Source organism: Notamacropus eugenii, chromosome 1, assembly GCF_028372415.1.
Source record: "Notamacropus eugenii isolate mMacEug1 chromosome 1, mMacEug1.pri_v2, whole genome shotgun sequence".
Classification (NCBI taxonomy): Eukaryota; Metazoa; Chordata; class Mammalia; order Diprotodontia; family Macropodidae; genus Notamacropus; species Notamacropus eugenii.
Genome location: NC_092872.1, coordinates 471940263 through 471960642, shown reverse-complemented (window position 1 = coordinate 471960642; position 20380 = coordinate 471940263). Strand labels below are relative to the sequence as shown.

The 20380-nt window shown below is 37.4% G+C and overlaps 1 protein-coding gene across 8 annotated transcripts in view; it reads left to right on the top strand.

Annotated features, from left to right (window-relative positions):
• Nucleotides 1–20380, top strand: part of LOC140519351 (liver carboxylesterase 1-like) — a 74295-nt gene that overhangs the window by 385 nt on the left and 53530 nt on the right. For 2 of the 8 annotated variants that reach the window (XM_072632263.1, XM_072632260.1), the window contains exon 2: nt 88–143. The exons of 5 other annotated variants lie outside the window; for them this stretch is intronic. The gene's annotated coding sequence lies outside the window, so the exon portion shown is untranslated. Of the gene's footprint in view, nt 1–87; nt 144–7412; nt 7463–20380 lie in introns of all 8 variants that reach the window. One more of the 8 variants, XM_072632261.1, reaches the window with a different exon arrangement.

Here is a 20380-nt window from a genome sequence, read left to right as displayed (position 1 = left end):
TAGTAGAAAACTATGTGAGGACTGGGTTTTGGTTTTGTTTTATATTATTTTATGATTTTTGGATTTGTTTTGTTTTTTCTGATACAGCTTGGAACTTGCCTTTGGATATCTTTCTACCAGAAGAGATCTGTGGTTTTATTAAGGTAGTAGTTGAGTGAGAAAGCTACCACCATGTGCCATCTCCTTCTAGGCTAATTGGTCTTCTACTTAAGGAGATCAGGGTGCTGTTTCTGGCTTGGGATAAACCAGAATAAGTATCTGGAAAAGTCAGCCACTTAAAATTTGATCTACTTCCTACTTTAAAATAAAACTAATTGAATCTCAATCACAGAAGCAATGGGAAATAGACAGCTTATTAAGGGCTGAGAAAAGAGAAAGAAAAAAGCATAATTTCTGAAAAAGCTAGAAAATTTACACACTACAACTTTGGGCATTTGTCCAAAACGTTTGGATAGTCCAAAAGTTAGAAGGGACCTTAGAGACCGTCTAGGTTAACCTTCTCATCCGATGAATGAAATTGAGGCCTAGAGAGAGGAAATGATGTGTTCAAAATCATCAAGCTAGTTGATTGCAGAATCAACAAAAGACACAGTTAAATATTTGTTCCAGTATATCTTTGCATTGTCATTCTAGAGAATGTGTTGAAAAGTTATACCTTTCTCATAGGTAAAAAATACTCATTTGTGCTAAAGATGAAGGATTAAAAATTCTTGATCAGTAAGGCAAGTAAAGGTAGAATTAGAGGGTGATCAAGTGCCCAAGGTGAGTACTCTGCTCATAGCAAATAATAAGCTTCAATGGGTAGAAAGGATGAGAGGGTGTGAGGGAGGAGAGTGGGCTATAATGGGTGAAGAGATTCCTGCTGCATATTGATAAGCTCTTAACAATGAACAAAAACATTTGCTGGGGGGGGGGGGGATGATCAGTATTGGAAGTGGGAATAGGTTCATAGGCAGGCTTGAATATATGAAAAAGGTAAACGGGCAAAAATGTTCATGCTAGATTAAGAATGTAAATAGAATGACAAGCTGACACCTTATCTAGATTCAAAATAAGTTGCAATTGATTTCTTTGGAACTTGTGATTTTGCCTTACCTAGATATATTAAATATCAACTGGATCATTCACTTCATTTTGTATACTAGCTTAGATGAAGTTAGGGGTTGCAGCTCCCTGCTAGACCCTACTTCAAAAGAACCATTTCTTTTGATCCTCTGAGAAAGAAATATGCATAGTAAGAGGCAATGAAAGGAAGGAGTTGTAATAGAATAGTCCGATTTTCTTCTAGACCCTGATATTAACCTTCAACAATGTTATTGTTCTAAGTGTGTTTCTTGTAAACATAGTATTTTTGAATATATCCAATATTCAGGGATTCTACTTTCTAATCCCCTTCACTATCCTCCTCTATTTTGTGAGTGTGCTCATCTTATTCACACAGAATTATGCTTGTTAATTGTTCATTTCCTTTTCCTTTGTCTTTCTGTACATTTCTTTTATTTCACCTTTCCCTCCACTTCATGAGCCATTTGTCAATGAAGAGAGCATTTTGAGAGAGATACACTCAATACTGCTCATTTCTATTTTACGCATTTTACTTCCATTCCACTACTTCTGATCTCTTCCCCATCTAGGCCTCAGTCACATTTTTTTTTCTTCTTCTAAAATTTTGTTTTACTGCACAGCATGTGAGTTTAACAAGACAATAATTTAAAAAATACAAATGGAATCTACTTTAAATTTTATGTATTTAATTTCTGTTAAATTACTGTTTTTCAACAAATGTTCTTCATATATTTCCAAGAACAGTACTGTCATTAGCAGCCTTACTCCATTAAGGCAATGAGTTGATTTCAAAAAAATAGTGGCATGATAATGCAATGTATTGGTACCATTTCTCTTTAGTAGTGTGGTTCATTGCCAAAGTTTTAGCTACTGTGCAGCAATGCACCAAATTAACTATTTTTTCTTTTTATTCTCTTCCTTTATATTTATCCTTTCAAGTGGGAGTTTATTTTACTGATAATTTATCTGTTCCTGAAACCTCTATCTTAATATTTCTCTCCCTGTCCAATATTTTGTTGCCTTTAAAATATTTCTATACTAAATTCTTCTTCATTATGTGCATATACACAATTCTCTTTTTCTAGTTCAAAAGAAAGTAAAGTTTATACGTAACACACCCCTCCATGTTTGCACAGTCTTCTCAAATACTTCCTTCATATGAAATCATCAATTTTAGCTTCCTCTTCTCTCTTTTTCCTTAGTGTATTCCTTTTTCCTATTAAGGTAGGGTCATCAAAATTTAGAGCACAGATCCTCCCTCCCTCTCTCCTTCTCTCTCTCTCTCTCTCTCTCTCTCTCTCTCTCTCTCTCTCTCTCTCTCTCTCTCTCTCTCTCTCTCTTTTTCTCTCCTTTTAATCTATGGCCCTTGAAGGCAGTAGAATTTGGAAGGGATACTTGGTTTTTTCCCCTCTCCTCATTAGAATATAAAAACTTCAGCCTCACTGAGACTTCTTCAAATGTCTTTACGTTTATTTCTTTTGACTCCTATGTTTCCATTTCAGAGTATCTACTTCATTCTGGTCACTTTGTCAAAAATTCTTAGATGTCCCCAAATTCACTAAAGATCAATTATCAATTTTTCCCCTTAAAAAGATTATATATGCTCAACTTTTCTGAGTGTTACTCTTAGTTTTAAGCTCACATCATTTGCCTTTAGCTTATCTTATTTCAAGTTTTCCTTCATGGTAGCAACTTCCAGGTCTGACACAATCCTTGGTATTTCAACTCTTTCATTCTGACTAATTACAGTACTTTTTTCTTGATTTGAAAATTCAGAGTTTTACCAGGATAATTCTGAGAGTTTTCATTTTATTTCAGTAAATAAATAGTGTATTATTTGCATATTTACTTTGTTCTCTTGTTCTGGTTGGTCTGACCAGTTTTCATTTATAAATTCTTGAAATATGATATTCCTGATAGGGTCTTTCTGGTGGGCTTTGCAGGCAGTCTTATGATTCATAGATTATATTTCTTTCGTATATGTTGTTGATAGAAAATAATTTTCATTTTATAAGGGCTTTTTTACCTTTCATTTTTGTTTTGATATATTTCACTTTCTCATAGTATCATTGACCTCAGTTGAAGTGTCATTTTCTGGAAATCTATTACTTGAATAAGGTTTTATTTCTTCTAACTTAAGCTCTTTATTCCCCTTCCAATGATTTCCCCCTTAGATATCATTTCATTTACCTTTCTTTCCTCTGGAGCTTGCATTTTATTATATGATCATTTTAAAGAGATTATGTTTATTTCATAAATTCCAGTTGGCCATGTGGCAAATCTGTGATTTAAATTCAATATTTGATTATACATAATGTGGAGTTATTCCCTTCTTATGGATTTGTTCCTGGGACATCTCTGGATTATGACATTTCTTTATCAGTAATGGTTTCTTTTTATTAATTAATTTTCAAGCTTTACTTCCTAAATTGAAACAGATTCTGCCCTCTCCTTCCCTTTTGAATGGGGAGCATTACATCTTTTGTCTATTTTGGAGCTCCTTTAGTCAAAGTTATGGGTTCTACCTTAGCACTGTCTCTTCAGTTCTCCTTTAGGAAAGTTTCAGGTCTGCTTACTTATTCTCTTACTGAATTATTTGTCAAGACTTCCCTTCTAGTATCTGTACTTTCTCACTTTTTTGTGTGTAGGCCTAGGTTAGGTGGGCAATGGGAGACTGAAGGGAACTGAAATTTCTCCTCAGATTATTTGTTTGTTATTCAATCTGGTCCTTGTTTTAAACTGTTGCTAAAGGAAGAGCAGGAGAATTGTGTTTGTATGTGGTCTACCATTTATCCATCTTAGCTGAAAGTCCTTATAATTATCCCATACCTAGAGTGCTGTATTCAGTTCTAGGTGATGTACTTTAAAAGCATTGATATGGTAGAAAATGGCCAGAGGAGGGAAACTAGGATCACACGGGCCTTGACTCTATGTCATTTCATGATTGGTTGAAAGAATGTTTAATCTGCAAAAGAATAAGGAATGAGGAAGGAAAAAAATATGACAATTATGTTCGAGTGTGTGAATGGGGTGTCATGAAGAAAAGGCATCAAGTCAGTAGCAATGGACAGAAGCTGCAAAGTAGTGAGTTTGATATCAATGTTTGGAGAAACTTCCTAATAGAATTATCCATTAGTGTAATGGGTTGCCTTGGGAGAAAGTGGCTTACATCTCATTAAAGATCTTCAAATAGAGACTGGATGAGAATTTTTCAATTATGTGACAGTGGTCATTCCTCTTAACTATGGGTTGACCTAGATGGCCTTTGAGATTCTTTTTGACTCTCAAATTCTGTGATTCTGTAAATTCTTTCTGTGAGATCAAGGAAGTTCTCTCTTCTCCTAGATCAGGTAATAAAGAGGGCACCTGTATTCTTCAGGAACAGAATTTCAAGGAGAAGAATAAGAATAGGGAGAAAATGGGTAAAAGTTGTAATTTAAACCAGTAATTTAAGTACTGGTTCTATTTATCAGTCAGCTTTCCATTTTTTTTCTGACTGTTACAATAGTAGACTGATTTTGCCCCCATGGCTCCTGTTGTATGGATATACACAAAGATTATTGTTAAATTATGCTGATAGGGATATCCTAAAGGTTTTCTATGGTTTGGCTTTATCAGGCTAAGGGTTTTTTTTACATAATACATTGAGAGATAACATGACAAATAGGGCTTCTTGAAGTAACTTTTATGACCACTTATTAGTTCCGTTCATAAGCAGGATGAATATTTCTTTGCTTCACTATTTCTATCCAATGGTTCTCATGAAATATAAAACTTGGAATACGTTTATCATGCTGTGTTGTATGTAACATGGTGGCGAAACATGGCAAGAAAGGACTGGAAATTATTGAAGATCCAAACAGACAAGAGCCCAAGTTTCTGGAAATTAGTTAAGAGAGATATGAGTGCGTTGCATATTTCTGAAGTCCAGAAAGTCAGAGAACAAATAAGAGTGACTTGCAAACAGAAAATCCAAAACATGAATTTTAGCCTCAGAATGAGAGAGTTCTTGTCTGGCATTTTTCTCATGCCTCTTTTGGAGGCAGAGATGACTTGAAAGGATTTTACTCCTGTGATAAGGTACTTACTACCTCTCTCAAGGCAACCAATTCCATTTTTGGATGGTGCTGTGTTGTTAGCAAATTCTAGCCTGGGCCTGCTACTATTTCTTTCCTTCCTCTGGATCTGAACCATGCTATCTGGACATCTTGGTTTTCTCATTTAGCAGGGGCATTTCCAATTGCTTGATCAGAAAAAATGAGTTAAATATCACCTAACTGACCATATCCAGCTAGCCACAGATCATATTTTATTCCATTCATACTTAAATTACTTGTACATTTTCAAATATGCCTTGCTACTTGATCTCTCCCCTTATCCCTGCCCAACATGCCTAGACTAGCACCATCCAGACTACACTATGTATCCCATCCTGATTTGAACATGGATGTATCCATCTGGATGTCTTCCAATCTATTCACTTACCCAACTCATATCCTACTCCCAATACCCTTTCCTCTTATACCCTCACCCACTTTGCTTTCCACTTTTTGCTGTGGACAGAAATAAAACCAAAGCTAATGTTGCTTCAAAAGGAGGTACCAGTGGAGCCCTATGGATCTATCCCTTTGACTCTTTATCCTTGTGACTCCCCAGCCCAAACTCAATACTCTAGGAGCTATTCCCCTATATTTGCTTTCTTTTCCTATGAGTTTAGCTTCATGAATACATGGAGCTTCCCATGAAGCATACCAAGAATTGTATGAATTGATATAATGCGATATCTGGAAGATAATATGGCTATAATATGGATATAGCTATCGCTGTGGGCAGTGCTAGTACAGGTGACCAGAGATAGTCATCACTAAATTTTCAACCCTCCCTCCCTTCTTCCCTTTGTTTCTAAAGATCTGATCAGTCATAATCTATTTCAGTGTATACTGGGGGCAGCATAATGGACCTTCATGTTCATGTAATTCTCTTCTCAGCTAGTTAAAGGAATTTATATTAAAGGAAAAACCAGGAGCGCAATGACAATTGGTCAGTCCTCAGTTAGGAAAATTTCTAACATTTAAGATTGGGGTTTGGCTATGTTACGCTCTCTAGCTAACCCGTAGTCTCTTTATCATTGAAGCAAAATTCATGTGGAACATTTGGGTAAAGAACTAAATAAAGCTTATTTTAGACAGGCACCAAGTGGACAAATTTAGGGGAAAGTAGACCTTTTCTTGGAAAGTCTTTCAGTCCTTGAGGAAATGGGTTCAATGGATCCTTTATGATAACAGATCTTCTCCCAAATACCTGTAGGACCAATAGCTCTCTTCAATTTCTCCTTTCTCAGTCAAGACTTATTCCCATGTTTTTCTCCTTTTATTTGTTTTCCCTGTGCTGCTAATTTTTTCTAGCTAATCCCTTGAGGTCTCTTGTTTTTCCCGCACATCACCAGACAATGCAATCCCAATTCCAGTTATCTCAGTGATTTTTTTTTAACAAGCCCCACAAGGTATAATAAAGGTTTTCATGCAAATAGGCTTCTTATGAAACATCACTCCAGTTCATCCAATGACTCTTCACAGGATCTAAACTAATCAAGGATATTTTATACATAATCTAAAGCCTGTGAATAACTTATGGATTCAACAGGGTGGTCCAGACCTTGTCCACATCTAGTGATCAATCAATGTACATTCTCACATAGTTAATGCTTTAGGAGGAGCAAATTGTCACTTTTTTTTTTTTTGAAACTGAGACTTCCTTACAAGTTCATAATGTAAGTGCCATGACCATTTATGTTTTCCACCCCACTGATCCCTGAATGCAAAGAAAATTTAACCTGCTCTATTTTTCCTGAAATTATTTGCCCCTTCTAATGCAAAGAGGAGGCTCCTTGTTCTTTGGGGTTTCCCATATTGATTCCAGAAATAGTATGGACATCCAATCAGCTTTGGCCCTGGTACATCTTAGAATTTCTCATGAGTTTCAGTGATCCACTTGCCTCAACCTTCCCCAGTAGCAGGGTTACAGGAATGCATCACCAAGTCTGACCATCTAGTCATAAACTTTAAGGAAGGTGGGATAATTTCCTAAGCAGGCCTCACTCTTATACAACAATGTTATTAAAATGAAAATTGAAATTACACAAATAAAACAATTGAAACTTAAGGCTATGAAATTATAATAACCGAGTTTAAACCCAGAGAATAGCTATGAGAAGACATCTCCCAGATTTCTTTGAAGAAGTGAGGAAGCCAGGGTATGGAACACTGTATAAAATGTCAGTATTTTTCTATGCATCATTTAATTTTCTCTGAAATAATTTTTGATTTTTTAAATTCTTTACCACAAAGGATATTGATTCCCCTTCTGAAAGGAGAAGAAGAAAAGATTAACAGAAAATGTAAGTTATGTAAAAACAAAAAAGAATAAATGTTTTAAAAGAATATCCACTCCTTAGGGGATTGTCTCACTTTTATATTTTTAATCTTAAGTACCTGGCACACACTAAGTATTTAATAAATATATTTTCATGAAATTATTAATTACCTAGCTTTTTCAAAATTGGTGTGCAATTCTTTCTAACCTGCTAGACCAGACATAGTCAAAAAGCAACTTATGTGCAACTGGAGTAGAGACTATACATTCCATGCTTTTAGAAAAGGTGGGTACCCTCAGATTTAGTGTTCTAGTCTGGGAACACTACCGTTCTACTGTTCTTTTATACCTGGAGTAGGAACTCAGAAGAGGACATTTATAGATTCTGATTTTCCTTTTCCTTTGAAGAAGAAGGAAAATGATATTGGTGAAATCATTATTGCCATCCTCTGTACCCCTGCCTTGTTTGCCTTTTCATCCCATTCATTACTGTACAGCTGGCTGTTATGGCTGATGCCATGGAAGAACAAAGTGTTTAACTCTTCATACTGCCTCAGTGAGGCAGGTTACCTCAGCCTGACAGGAAAGAGGGAGGCAGCAAGTTAAATAAATACTACTTTAAAAACTAATTCTAAATTCCTGAAGTCTGCTCCTTCAAAGGAATTTAAGATGTGACTGTATCTATCTAGGGCTCAGAATATGAACCTAATATTGCACTGCCATCACTGGGAAGCTGGTGCCATCATCATCAGAGGCAATCCTCTGCAGCATCCCATGGGGGAAAAGCAATTTCTAGTGTACACAGTGGCTATAACAAAGAATTCTCTATTTTTCTGTGGTATTAAATGAAAAGCTATCTGAGGTATATGGGAATGAGAGAGAGGAAAAAGAAAAGACAGTTGACTTTCAGAATGTGTTGGGGGTGGAGGCAATGAGAGAGTCCTGGGAGAAGATTTCCATAGTGCTAGGATTCTAAGTGTATTAGATGGTTGTACTTTGTGGATAGAGCCTAGTGTGAATGGGATAGAAGTTACTCTATGGAGGAAGATGAGCCCCACTCCCTTTCCTGCCAACCATTTTGGTACCCTGGGACAAATCCACATTCACTCCATAGTAATTATGACTGTTGAACCATGCATTATGGTATGTACAATGGATGTTAGGCTAGTCAGTGTCATAACTTTCATTAATATTGATTCCCTGAAATGGTAGAATTGATATAGACAAATTGCCATGAAGTAGCAGAGGTGGTTCCCCAGAGGATGGATACCCAATTAAGTACAAGTGAAGGTCAGTGTACCTGGAAAACTTGGCAGTCAGGTTTTCATCCTTGATTAGTAGTATACTTTGGTAATGGCTTTCTTGCCATTCAAAGTCTGAGGCACTTCTTTGCATTTCTCATTCAACTTCAGTTTTCCCTCAAATGTTAAAAGTAAAAATTATGAAAATAGTTAGTTAAACAGAAAAATCTGAGTAAAATTAACAAAGGGCTATGGAAAACAGTAATATTGATGCATTGTTGGTGGAGTTCGGAAAGGGCACAAGCATTCTAGAAAGGAATTTGGAAGAATGTGCAAAAGTTAGTGAGCAGGTCATGCCCTTTAACCCAGCTATTTCACCTCCAAACCTACACAAAAAAGAGATCAAACAAAGATAAAAGGTCCTATATTTACAGAAATATTTAGAACAGCTTTTTGTTGTGGCAAAACCAAACCAAACCAAACAAACAAAAAAAGTAAAATTAGGAACTAAAGGGATGCCCATAAACTGAAGAACTAGTAAATAGAGATGCAGAATATAAATATGATGGAATAGTAAGAAACGAAGAAACAAATTATTTCAAAAATTTATGAAAGGGCTTATATGTGAACTATTGAAAAGTGAAGCAAGCAGAGATAAAAGAATAATTTGTATTGTATCATCAATATTATAAAAATATAAACAGTTATGAGAACTTAGAAACTGATGAAGGAGATGTGTGGAACCAGCAGAAAAAAAAATCATATGATAACAATAATGTGACAACAGACCACTTTGAAAGCTGTGAGAAATATGATCATTCACTATTCCACATGAAATATGCTCTCCTGAAAAAAGTGATGGATTCAGAGAGATAGAGGTGCTACCAATGTGAAATATCACCTGCCCTATCAAATGAAGTCACCATATTAATCAGTTCACTTGTTTGATTTTGTTACCAGAGTTCTCTCATGAGGTAAGAGTAATGTGTAAGTAAATATTTCCAATGTAAAATTAGAACATCAATATAACTTTAAATCATCAAACAAAAACAAACCTCAAACAAATATAATATCTTGAAAAGATCAACTTCCTAAACTAATTGTTGTTGTTGTTGTTGCTCAGATCTTTTTGGTCTTGTCTGACTGTTCATGACCCTATTTTTGGTTTTCTTGGCAAAGGTACTGGAGTGATTTACCATTTTCTTCTTCATTTCATTTTACAGATAAGAAAACTGAGCTAAACAAGGTTAGGAGACTTGCCAAGGGTCACATAGCTAGCAATTGTCTGCAGTCAGATTTAAACTCATTAAGGTGATTCCTCTTGATTCCAAGTTCAGTACTCTATCCCCTGTATGACATAAGGAAACCTTTGAAGTTCAAGTTTGAATCAACATTGTACCAAGGACTTTATTCAGAGAAGAAAACATGACTTTTCCATGGATTATATCTAGGAGATTTATAAATAGAATGACACTTGATGGGGACAATAGCTGCCAATTTCTATTCTTAACTTGAATCATAGAAAATACTCCTGGCATATACTAGAGCTCCATTTTTTTCCCTTTGAAAGCAAAAGTGTCATTTGCTTCTACCACATCATTTTTTTTTTTAAATTTCAAGCCAACCACCCTGAAGAAGAAAATAATTCCTTAAAAATCAGAATTGTACAAAGGGAATCTAATGACTCTATGAGACATTTAAGAATCATTTAAATGAAATTAAATCATTTAAAGATTAATTTAAGTGAAATTAAAAGAATAAAAAGAAAATATAAAAATTCTCATTGAAAAAAAAACAACTGACCTGGAAATACATAAAGGATTGATAATTTCAAAATTATTGGGCTATTTGAAAGCCATGATAAAAACAATGAGCCAAGGCAATATGAGAAATAATTTATTTGGACTCTCACTTTATTTCAATTGGTATCAATAAAGTTGATATGATTCCATAGGAACTGGGATTATAAATTCTATATATAAATTTGGCTCAGTTCTCTAGATGTTTGATAAATAAGACCTTTATCAGAGAAACCTGCTTCAACTTGTTTTCCACAGTTACTATTGCTAGCTATATTTCTCTCCATACCATCCCCCCATTTATTCTATTCTCTCTTTCACTCTGTCCTTCAAAACTGTAAAGCTTTTGACTATCCCCTCACCCAATTTGCCCTACCTTCTATCACTAACCCCTCTCTCTTATACCCTTCCCCTCCTACTTTCCTGCAGGGTAAGATAGATTTCTATACTCAACTGAGTGTGTATGCCATTCTGTCTTTGAGCAAATTCTGATCAAAGTAAGGTTTACTCAGTCTCCTTCCTCTCTCCTTCCATGTAAAAGATTTTCCTTGTCTCTTTTATATGAGATAGTTTACCCCATTCTGCCTCTAGATTTCTCTTTCTCCAAGTATATTCCTCTCAAGCCCCTTAATTTTATTTATTGCACATCATCCCTTTACATTCAACTCACACCTGTGCTCTATGTCTCTCTCTCTCTCTCTCTCTCTCTCTCTCTCTCTCTCTCTCTCTCTGAGAGAGAGAGAGAGAGAGAGAGAGAGAGAGATTTATATCCTCCTTGTAACTACCCTAAAAACAGGTATTATGAATTATAAATATTATCTCATCATTTAGGAATGTAAATATTTTAACTTTATTAAGTCCTTTATGATTGCTCTTTCCTGTTTGCCTTTTTATGCTTCTCTTGAGTCTTGTACTTGAAAGTCAAATTTTTCATTTAACTCTGTTTTTTCATCAAGAATGTATGAAAGTCCTCTGTCGTATTGAATAGCTTTTTCTTTCTGAAGGACTATACTCAGTTTTGATAGGTAGCTCATTCTTGGTTGTAATTTTACCCCCTTTGCCTTCTGAAATATTCTATCTCTGATTCTTAGTGTAGAAGCTTCAGAATCTTGCTTTATCCTCACTGTGACTCCATGATACTTGAATTATTTTTTTCTGGATGCTTGCTCTACATTCTCCTTAGCCTGTGAACCCTGGAATTTGGCTCTAATATTATTTGGAGTTTTAATTTGGGGATCTCTTTTAGGATGTGATTGATGAGTTCTTTCAATTTCTATTTTGCCTTGTAGTTCTAGAATATCAAGAGAGTTTTCCTCCGTAATTTTTGAAAGTGTATGTCCAGGCTCTCGTTTGTTAAAAAAAAAAAAAATCATGGCTTTCAGGTTGTCTAATAATTTTTAAATTATGTCTCCTGGATCTATTTTTTTATTCCCTTGCTTTTGCAATGGGATATTTTACATTGTCTTCCATTTCTTCATTCTTTTGGTTTTATTTTATGGTTTCTTTATTTTTCATGAAGTCACTACCTTCTACTTACTCCATTCCAAAATTTAAGGAACTATTTTCTTCAGTGAGATTTTGGATCTCATTTTCCACTTGGAGAAAATTCTTCTTTTTAAGGCACTATTCTCATCATTGACTCTCTGGAGCTCTTTTACCATTTGGCCTTGTCTGGTTTTTCAGGTTTTATTTTCTTCAGTACTTTTTGGGGTCTCCTTTACAAAGCTGTTGACTCATTTTTCGTGATTTTCTTGCATCACTCTTATTTGTCTTCCCAATTTTTCCTCTACTTACCTTCCTTGGTTTTCAAAATCCTTTCTGAGTTCTTTCATGGACTGAGACCAATTTATATTTTTTCTTGAAGGCTCTGAATATAGGATCTTTGACGTTTTTCCTTCTTCAAAATGCTTATTTCTTTGTCACCATAGTAGTTAGAAGAGCATTTATTTAAATAGTTTTCTCATTTTCCCAGTCTATTAGTTGACCTTTAACTGTTTTCAATGTGATTGGTGCACTGTCCCAATCTTTAGGGGTTTCAGGTGGCTATTTCATAGATTTCCAGGGGACCTATAAGTTCCCTATTCTTCCAAGGTGTTATGATCTAAGGAGAGGTGATATTTCTCTCCTTGACTGTGCTCCAGTGTTTGAGTGATGACTATTACTCTTTTCTAACCTGAAACTGTGAGGAAGGTCTCCCCTCTGCTTCTGCCACAAGCTCTGCTGTGCAGTTGTTTGTCCTCTCCCTGGAACTGCCACAGAGGACTTCAACCTGGATCTAATGATGAGCAAAACAGCAGAATCCTGCCTCAGTGCTAGCAAAAAGATCCTGTAATCTCCTTTTGACCAGTTGTTCTATCCCCTTATTTTCTGTGGGGTGTGAGCTATAGAAGCAGCAGTTGCCACTGATGCTCCTAATTCATTCACCTTCAACCGCTACTCCTGGTTTGTTAGAGTTGGAGCTGGGTGGTGGGGCCTATGTGAGAATATGCTCATCTCTCACCCAGGTGCAACAAACCTTTGCTGTTGATCGTCCAAGTTGTCCTGGTCTTGAAATTTATTTCACTCCGTCTTTTTTAGATTCTGCTCCTCTAGAATTTGTTTAGAGTCATTTTTTAAAGACATTTGGAGAGATTTGGGAGAGAACACTGGCAAATTCCTGCCTTTTCTCTGCCATCTTAGTTCTACCTACCTTGAGTTTTAAAGTGCTTTTTGAGCTCTTCCAAGAGAACTTTTTTCACTTGAAATCAGTTCGTATTCTTCTTTGAGCCTTCACATATAGGCATTGTGACATTGCTCTCCTTCTCTGAATTTGTGCTTTAATCTTTCTTTTTACTATAGTAGCTTTCTATGTTCAAGGTTCTTTTTCTGCTCATTTTTAAACCTGTTTCATGACTTTTAAAATTTAGTTCTGCTCTTGGAGTACAGTGAACACTGTCCCTAGCTTCTTGCAGTGGGGGCCAGCAGCCTGGTCACTGGCTTTCTGTTGTTGGGCCACTGGAGCAAGAGGCTTAGCTCCCTTCTCTAGGGTGGCTGACTAGTTGTGCCTGTTGTGCTGGGGATTCTGAAGCTGACAGTTTGCATGCTACACTGCAGATAGAGGTCTCATAGTTAGCCTGCTGTGCTATTATCCTGCTGAGCAAGGATGGAAGGACCTTGATTCCTGATGTGTGCTGTAGCTAAGAGAATCCTTTTGGCTAGCCAAGACGTTGCCTGCGTTGTGTTGCGTTCCCCCTTATCCAAGCATGATAGACATTTACTTGAGTCCTTCTAAGGTGTCTTGCCCTGGACATCAACAATTCCTGTGAAATCATATAAAACATCTTCAAAATATTAAGCGTATAATAAAAAAGAAGAGAGAGTTATACTTCAATTTGTACTAAAAGTTCATCACTTCTCTCTTGTTGGTGGTAAATAGCAGTTTTTCATCATGAGTTTTTTGGAAGTGTCTTGGACCATTTTATTGATCAGAGTAGCCAAATCTTTTACAACTGATAATTGTTGGAACACTACTGTTACTGGACAGAAATATATCCTTCTCACTTCACTTTGCATGAATTCATATAGGTTTTCCTATGAATTTTTCTGAAACCAACTCCCTTGTCATTTCTTTTAGCACAACTGTATTGTCAAAATTGAATGCCATCTCATGTTTATCCATCTCCAATTGATAATCACACCCTCAAAGAGAGCTGACATAAATCTTTTTGTTTACATATGTCCTTTTCCTTTTCCTTTGATGCCTTTAGGGTACAGACCTAGTAGTAGTATTACTGGATCAAAGAATATACACAATTTTACCACCCTTTGGATATACTTCCAAATTGTTCTCCAGAATCAATAGACCAGTTCACAACTCTACCAGTACCTATTAGTGTAGCTATTTTCCCTTGCCCCCTCCAACATGTTATTTCTGATGGGTGTGAGGAAGTACTTTAGAGTTGTTTTAATGCTCATTTCTCTGATAAATAGTTATTTAGAGCATTTTTTCATATGAATATCGATAATTTTGATTCATGCTCTAAACACTGACTATTCATATCCTTTGACCATTTATCAAAAGGGGAATGGCTCTTTTTTTTTATAAAATTGAATCAATTCCATATATATTCAAGAAATGAGGCATTTATCAGAGAAACCTTCTCTAAAAACTGTTTGATATTATTTGATATTTCTAGCACTTTTGAGCAAAATGTAATTTCCCTGAATTTTTTTTTTTCTGGCTACTTGTAACATTTTCTCCTTGACCTGGGATCTCTGAATACTCCTGACAGTTTTCATTTTTGGGGTGGTTCATAATTTCTTTAATTTTTATTTTTCCCTTTGGATATAATATATTGGAAAATTTTTCCCTCATAAATTCTTGAAATATGAGGTCTAGACTTTCTCTATTTTTAGTATGGCTTTCAGGTAGTACAATAATTCTATTTTGAAATTATATTTTTCTCAATTACAAGTGAAAACAATTTTCAATATTTCCTTTTAAAATCTTTGAGTTCCAAATTCCCCTCCTCTCTCTTTACCCTTCCCCACCTCTCATTAAATTTGATATGTTATATATTTGAAATCTTGCAAAACATTTCCATGTTAGTTATGTTTTTAAAGAAGAAAACAGACAAAAAAGAAAGCAAGAAAGTAAAGAAGAAGCAAGTTTTGATCTGCATTCAGACTGCATCTGTTTTCTCTCTGAGAATGGATAGCATTTTTCATCATAAGTCCTGCAGAACTGTCTTGGATCATTGTATTGCTGAGAATAGATAAGTCATCATTACTGTTACTGTGTACAGTATTCTCCTGCTTCTACTCATTCACTTTGCCTCATTTAATTTGAATGTTTCCAGGTTTGCCTAGAAGCATGCCCTCATCATTTCTTGTAGCATAAGAGCAGTCTATCATAATCATATACAATATCTTATTCAGCCATTCTCCAATTGATGAACATCTCCTCAATTTCCAATTCTTTGCCTCCACAAAAGGGAGTGCTCTAAATATTATTGTACAGGCAGGTATTTTTCCTTTTTTTTGTTGTTTTTTCATTTGGGGGGATACAGACCCAGCAGTGTTATTTCTGAGACAAAGGGTTTTGTGGCCCTCTGTGCCTAGTTCCAAACTGCTCTACCAAATTGTTGAATCAGTGTATAACTCCATCTAAAATACATTAGTGTCTAAATTCTCCCATATCCCCTCTAATATTTATTATGTTCCTATTTGTCATATAAACCAAAGTGATAGATGAAGGATGGTAGCTCAAAATTGTTTTTAATGAATTTACTTTTCATGAAATTATTTTCTTTGGTGAACTTTTGTGACTCTTTAATCACTAGACCAATTCTATGCTTTATGGTGCTATTTTCTCCAGTATTTTTAAAAACAAGTTATTAATTCACTTTTCGTAATTTCCTAGCTACAATATCAATACTTTTCCCAATTTTTCCTGTATTACTTTTACCTCTTCCTGTAATTCCTCCAGGAATACTTGGTGGCTTTGTGTCCAATTAGCATTTTCTTTCCATCTTTGCTTTTAGTTGCTTTCTCCTGAGTTTATGTTTTGATCTCCTCTGCCAACATAGTACACTTTTATAATCAAGTTCACTGTTCTTTGCAACTTTTTCCAGTTCATTTTTTGACTCTGAATTTTATGTTAAAGTTTCACTTTCCTCACTTGGGGATTGGGAGACACTGTGCCAAACTTTGGTTTTTATTTCATGCTGCTGTTTGCATACCTAGTTCTGAAGGGTCTGCAAGTTTTCTTTGCTTCCAAGGTAGTAAGATCTGGCGAGAGATGTGGTCACTGCTCTCACAGTCTGCACTCAGGTCTTTACCCAGCAAGTGCTCCTGATCCTCTGCAGCCCCAAGTGCTAGTGCTCCTCTTGGCTCTGGAAATGTAAGTAGGACCCACACTCTCCTGCAGCCAGAAGCATTAGTACTCCTTTCTATGTCAGAACTGTGACCAGGGCCCCAATCCCTTGTGACTGACAAGAAGTGTTCTTCTCTATCCTGGAAAGATTGTTTACAATTGTTTATGGAACATAGAGTTTTCAGTCAGTGTCATTTGCATCTAGTGTTAGCAGAAGGTCCTAAATAATCTCTTTAAAATTTTCCCTTCCCGGGGTGGAGCCAAGATGGCGAAGTAGAAAGACGCACATACACATAGCTCTGAACCCACAAACCACAGAATGGCAGAGGGGACTAACCCAGGGCGAACTCTGCACCCAGAGACCACGGAATATTGGAGCGAGGGAGATTTCTGTTCCGGAGAGACCTGCAAACCTCTCGCGGGGGGGGTCCTTCGCGCCGGGGACTGGGCGCCGGGCGGGAAGAGGAGAGCAGCCCTGCCACGGCAGCAACACCATGGGAAAGAGATCCGAGAGGGCTGCAGGAGGGAGTCTCCAGTGGCCATGCGGGTCCCCTCACCCACAGAGGGACCTGCAAACCTCTCGCAGAAGGTCCGTCGCGCTGCAGACACGGTGCCCAGCCCGGACCTGCGGAGGCGACAGCGGCCGCGGCTCCGAGAGACACAGTTCTGAGAGGGATCCGGAGGCAGGATCTTCAGCAGCTGCATGGGCCCCCCACCAACAGGTGACTGACGGGGGTAGGTGAGAGAGTCTCTTTGGCGGGTTGAGAGGGGAGTGAGGTGCCCCCATGGCTCGGGCCCCCCCGGGAGGTGGGGGCTGAGAGGTGGCTGCGTACGGGGGGCTCCCCAAATGGGCGGGAGCCTGGATCCATTGTGGAAGGTCTGTGCATAATCCTCCTGAGGGAATTGAGCCAGAGAGGCGGCCCTGCCCCTGACCTCAGCACCTGAACTTAATTCTCACACTGAATAGCAGCCCTGCCCCCGCCAAAAATCCTAAGGCGGGAAGCAGCATTTGAATATCAGTCCCCAAACACTGGCTAGGAGGACCAGGAGGCGAGGTGGGTGTGAGGAGAACATTCAGAAGTCAGACCACTAGGTGGAGACAATGCCAAGAAAAGGGAAAAGAAATAAAACTATTGAAGGGTACTTTATCGGAGAAAAAAAACTTCCTCCCTTCCTTTCTGATGGGGAGGAACAATGCTTGCCCTCAGGCAAAGACACAGAAATCGCGGATCCTGTGTCCCAGCCCACCCAATGGGCTCGGGCCATGGAAGAGCTCAAGAGGAATTTAGAAAAACAAGTTACAGAGATGGAGGAAAGACTGGGAAGGGAAATGAGAGGTATAAGGGAGAAGCATGAAAAACAGATCAGCTCCCTGCTATAGGAGAACCAAAAAAATCTTGAAGAAATTGGCACCTTGAGAACTAGCCTAACTCAGCTGGCAAGGGAGGTGCAAGGGGCCAATGAGGAGAAGAATGCTTTCAAAAGCAGAATTAACCAAATGGAAAAGGAGATTCAAAAGCTTACTGAAGAAAATAGATCTCTCAAATCTGGAATGGTACAGATGGAAGCTTTGGACTTTTCGAGAAAGACAGATATCTCAGAACATACCGCGCAGATTCGAAAAATGGAAGAGAATGTGAAATATCTTATTGGAAAAACAACTGACCTGGAAAATAGAATCAGGAGAGACAATGTAAAAATTCTGGGACTACCTGAAAACCATGATCAAAAGAAGAGCCTAGACATCATCCTCCACGAAATTATCAAGGAAAACTGCCCTGAGATTCTAGAACCAGAAGGCAAAATAAATATTCAAGGAAGCCGCAGAACACCGCATGAAAGAGATCCAAAAAGAGAAACTCCTAGGAGCATTGTGGCCAAATTCCAGAATTCCCAGGTAAAGGAGAAAATATTGCAAGCAGCTAGAAAGAAACAATTCAAGTATTGTGGAAATACAATCAGGATAGTACAAGATCTGGCACCTTCTACATTGAGGGATAGAAGGGAATGGAATAGGATATTTCAGAAGTCAAAGGAACTAGGACTGAAGCCAGGAATCACCTACCCAGCAAAACCAAGTATAATACTTCAGGAGAAAAAATGGTCTTTCAATGAAATAGAAGACTTTCAAATTTTCCTGATGAAAAGACCAGAGCTGGAAAGAAAATTTGACTTTCTAACACAAGAATGAAGAGAACCATGAAAAGGCGAACAACAAAGAGAAATCATAAGGGACTTACTAAAGTTGAACTGTTTACATTCCTACATGGAAAGACAATATTTATAACTCTTGAAACATTTCAGTATCTGAGCACTGGGTGGGAGTACACACACACACATATGCACACACGCACATATACATAGAGACAGAGTGCACAGAGTGAATTGAAGAGGATGGGATCATATACTAAAAAAAAAAAAAATGAAATCAAGCAGTGAGAGAGAAATATTGGGAGGAGAAAGGGAGAAGTCATATGGGGCAAATTATCTCTCATAAAAGAGGCAAGCAAAAGACTTATTAGTGGTGGGATAAAGAGGGGAGGCAAGAGAAAAACATGAGATCTACTCTCATCACATTCCACTAAAGGAAAGAATATAATGCACACTCATTCTGATAGGAAAACCTATCTCATAATACAGGAGAATGGGGGACAGGGGCACAAGCAGGATGGGGGGGGAGGATAGAGGGGAGGGCATGGGGAGGAGAATGCAATACGAGGTCAACACTCATGGGGAGGGAAAGGACCATAAGAAAATAGAAGTAATGGGGGACAGGACAGGATGGAGGGAAATATAGTTAGTCTTATACAACACAACTAGTATGGAAATCATTTGCAAAACTAAACAGATATGGCCTATATTGAACTGCCTGTCTTCCAAGGGGAAGGGGTAGAGAGGGAGGGAGCTAAAGAAGTTGGAACTCAAAGTGTTAGGACCAAATGTAATGTTCTTACCACTGGGTAACAAGAAATACAGGTTAAGGGGTCAAGAAAGCTATCCGGCCCTACAGGACAAAAGAGAAGACGGAGACAAGGGCAGGGAGGGAGGATAGAGGAGAGAGCAGATAGGTCACAGGGGCAATTAGAAAACTTGGGTCTGGGGGGGGAGGGGGAAAAAAGGGGAGAAAATTTGTAACCCAAAATTGTGTGAAAATAAATGTTAAAAGTTTAATAAAAAAAAAAATGAAAAAAAAAGAAAAAGAAAAAAAAAGAAAAAGAAAAAAAAAATTTTCCCTTCCCCTTACTGTCTCTGCTCTGAGTATTCTCAAAGCTGTTACTAATGCTGACACTATTGTAGTTGCCTCAAAGGTGCACCACTGGAGCTGCTGTCATGTGTGTTACAGATTAGCTCCCTACCTGGTGCCACAGACCTCACCTGCCAACCTCCCAAGGTGTCTTAAGCTGGAAAAATGCCTCGATCTGACCATTTCTTGGCTTTGCTGGTACAAAATTTCATTTGAGGTATTAGTTTAAAGTTTTTAAAAGAAATGTTGGGAGAGTTCAGCTGGACTGCTGCCTAAACTTAACCGTCTTCAACACCTGTAACTAAGGCTTGTTACCATGTAAGTTTTTGTTTTCCTATTCTGCAGGTTTTTCTGTTGTGCAGACCATAAATATTGCTTTCACAATTCTCATTTCTCTTGTAAACAAATCAAGAACCCACTGAGGTAGTTCCATGCTTCCTTGTAAAATCCGTAGAGCCACTTATTAATTAGGTGTTTATTCATTTTCCTTTCAGTCGTGATGGCTATTCATAGATGTCCTAGATTAAGGTTACTTTCTGGAAGCAACCTTTCCTTTACTGTTAATTTCTTCCCTGTTGGAGCATCAGCTTATGCTCGAGGTCTTTAACTGAGAAATTTTCTTCCTGAGATCTTTATTCTTTTCAGTATTTTTTCCTATATAATTCTCCTTTTATTTATTCTCTGATGCCTTCTCCTTTCATGGAAGTTACCATAGAGCTAGATTTCATACCTTTCCTAGCCACATCCTGAGCTAAAGAATTGACATTTCATTGCTTCTAATCAATGCTATAAGTGAAATTTTGGA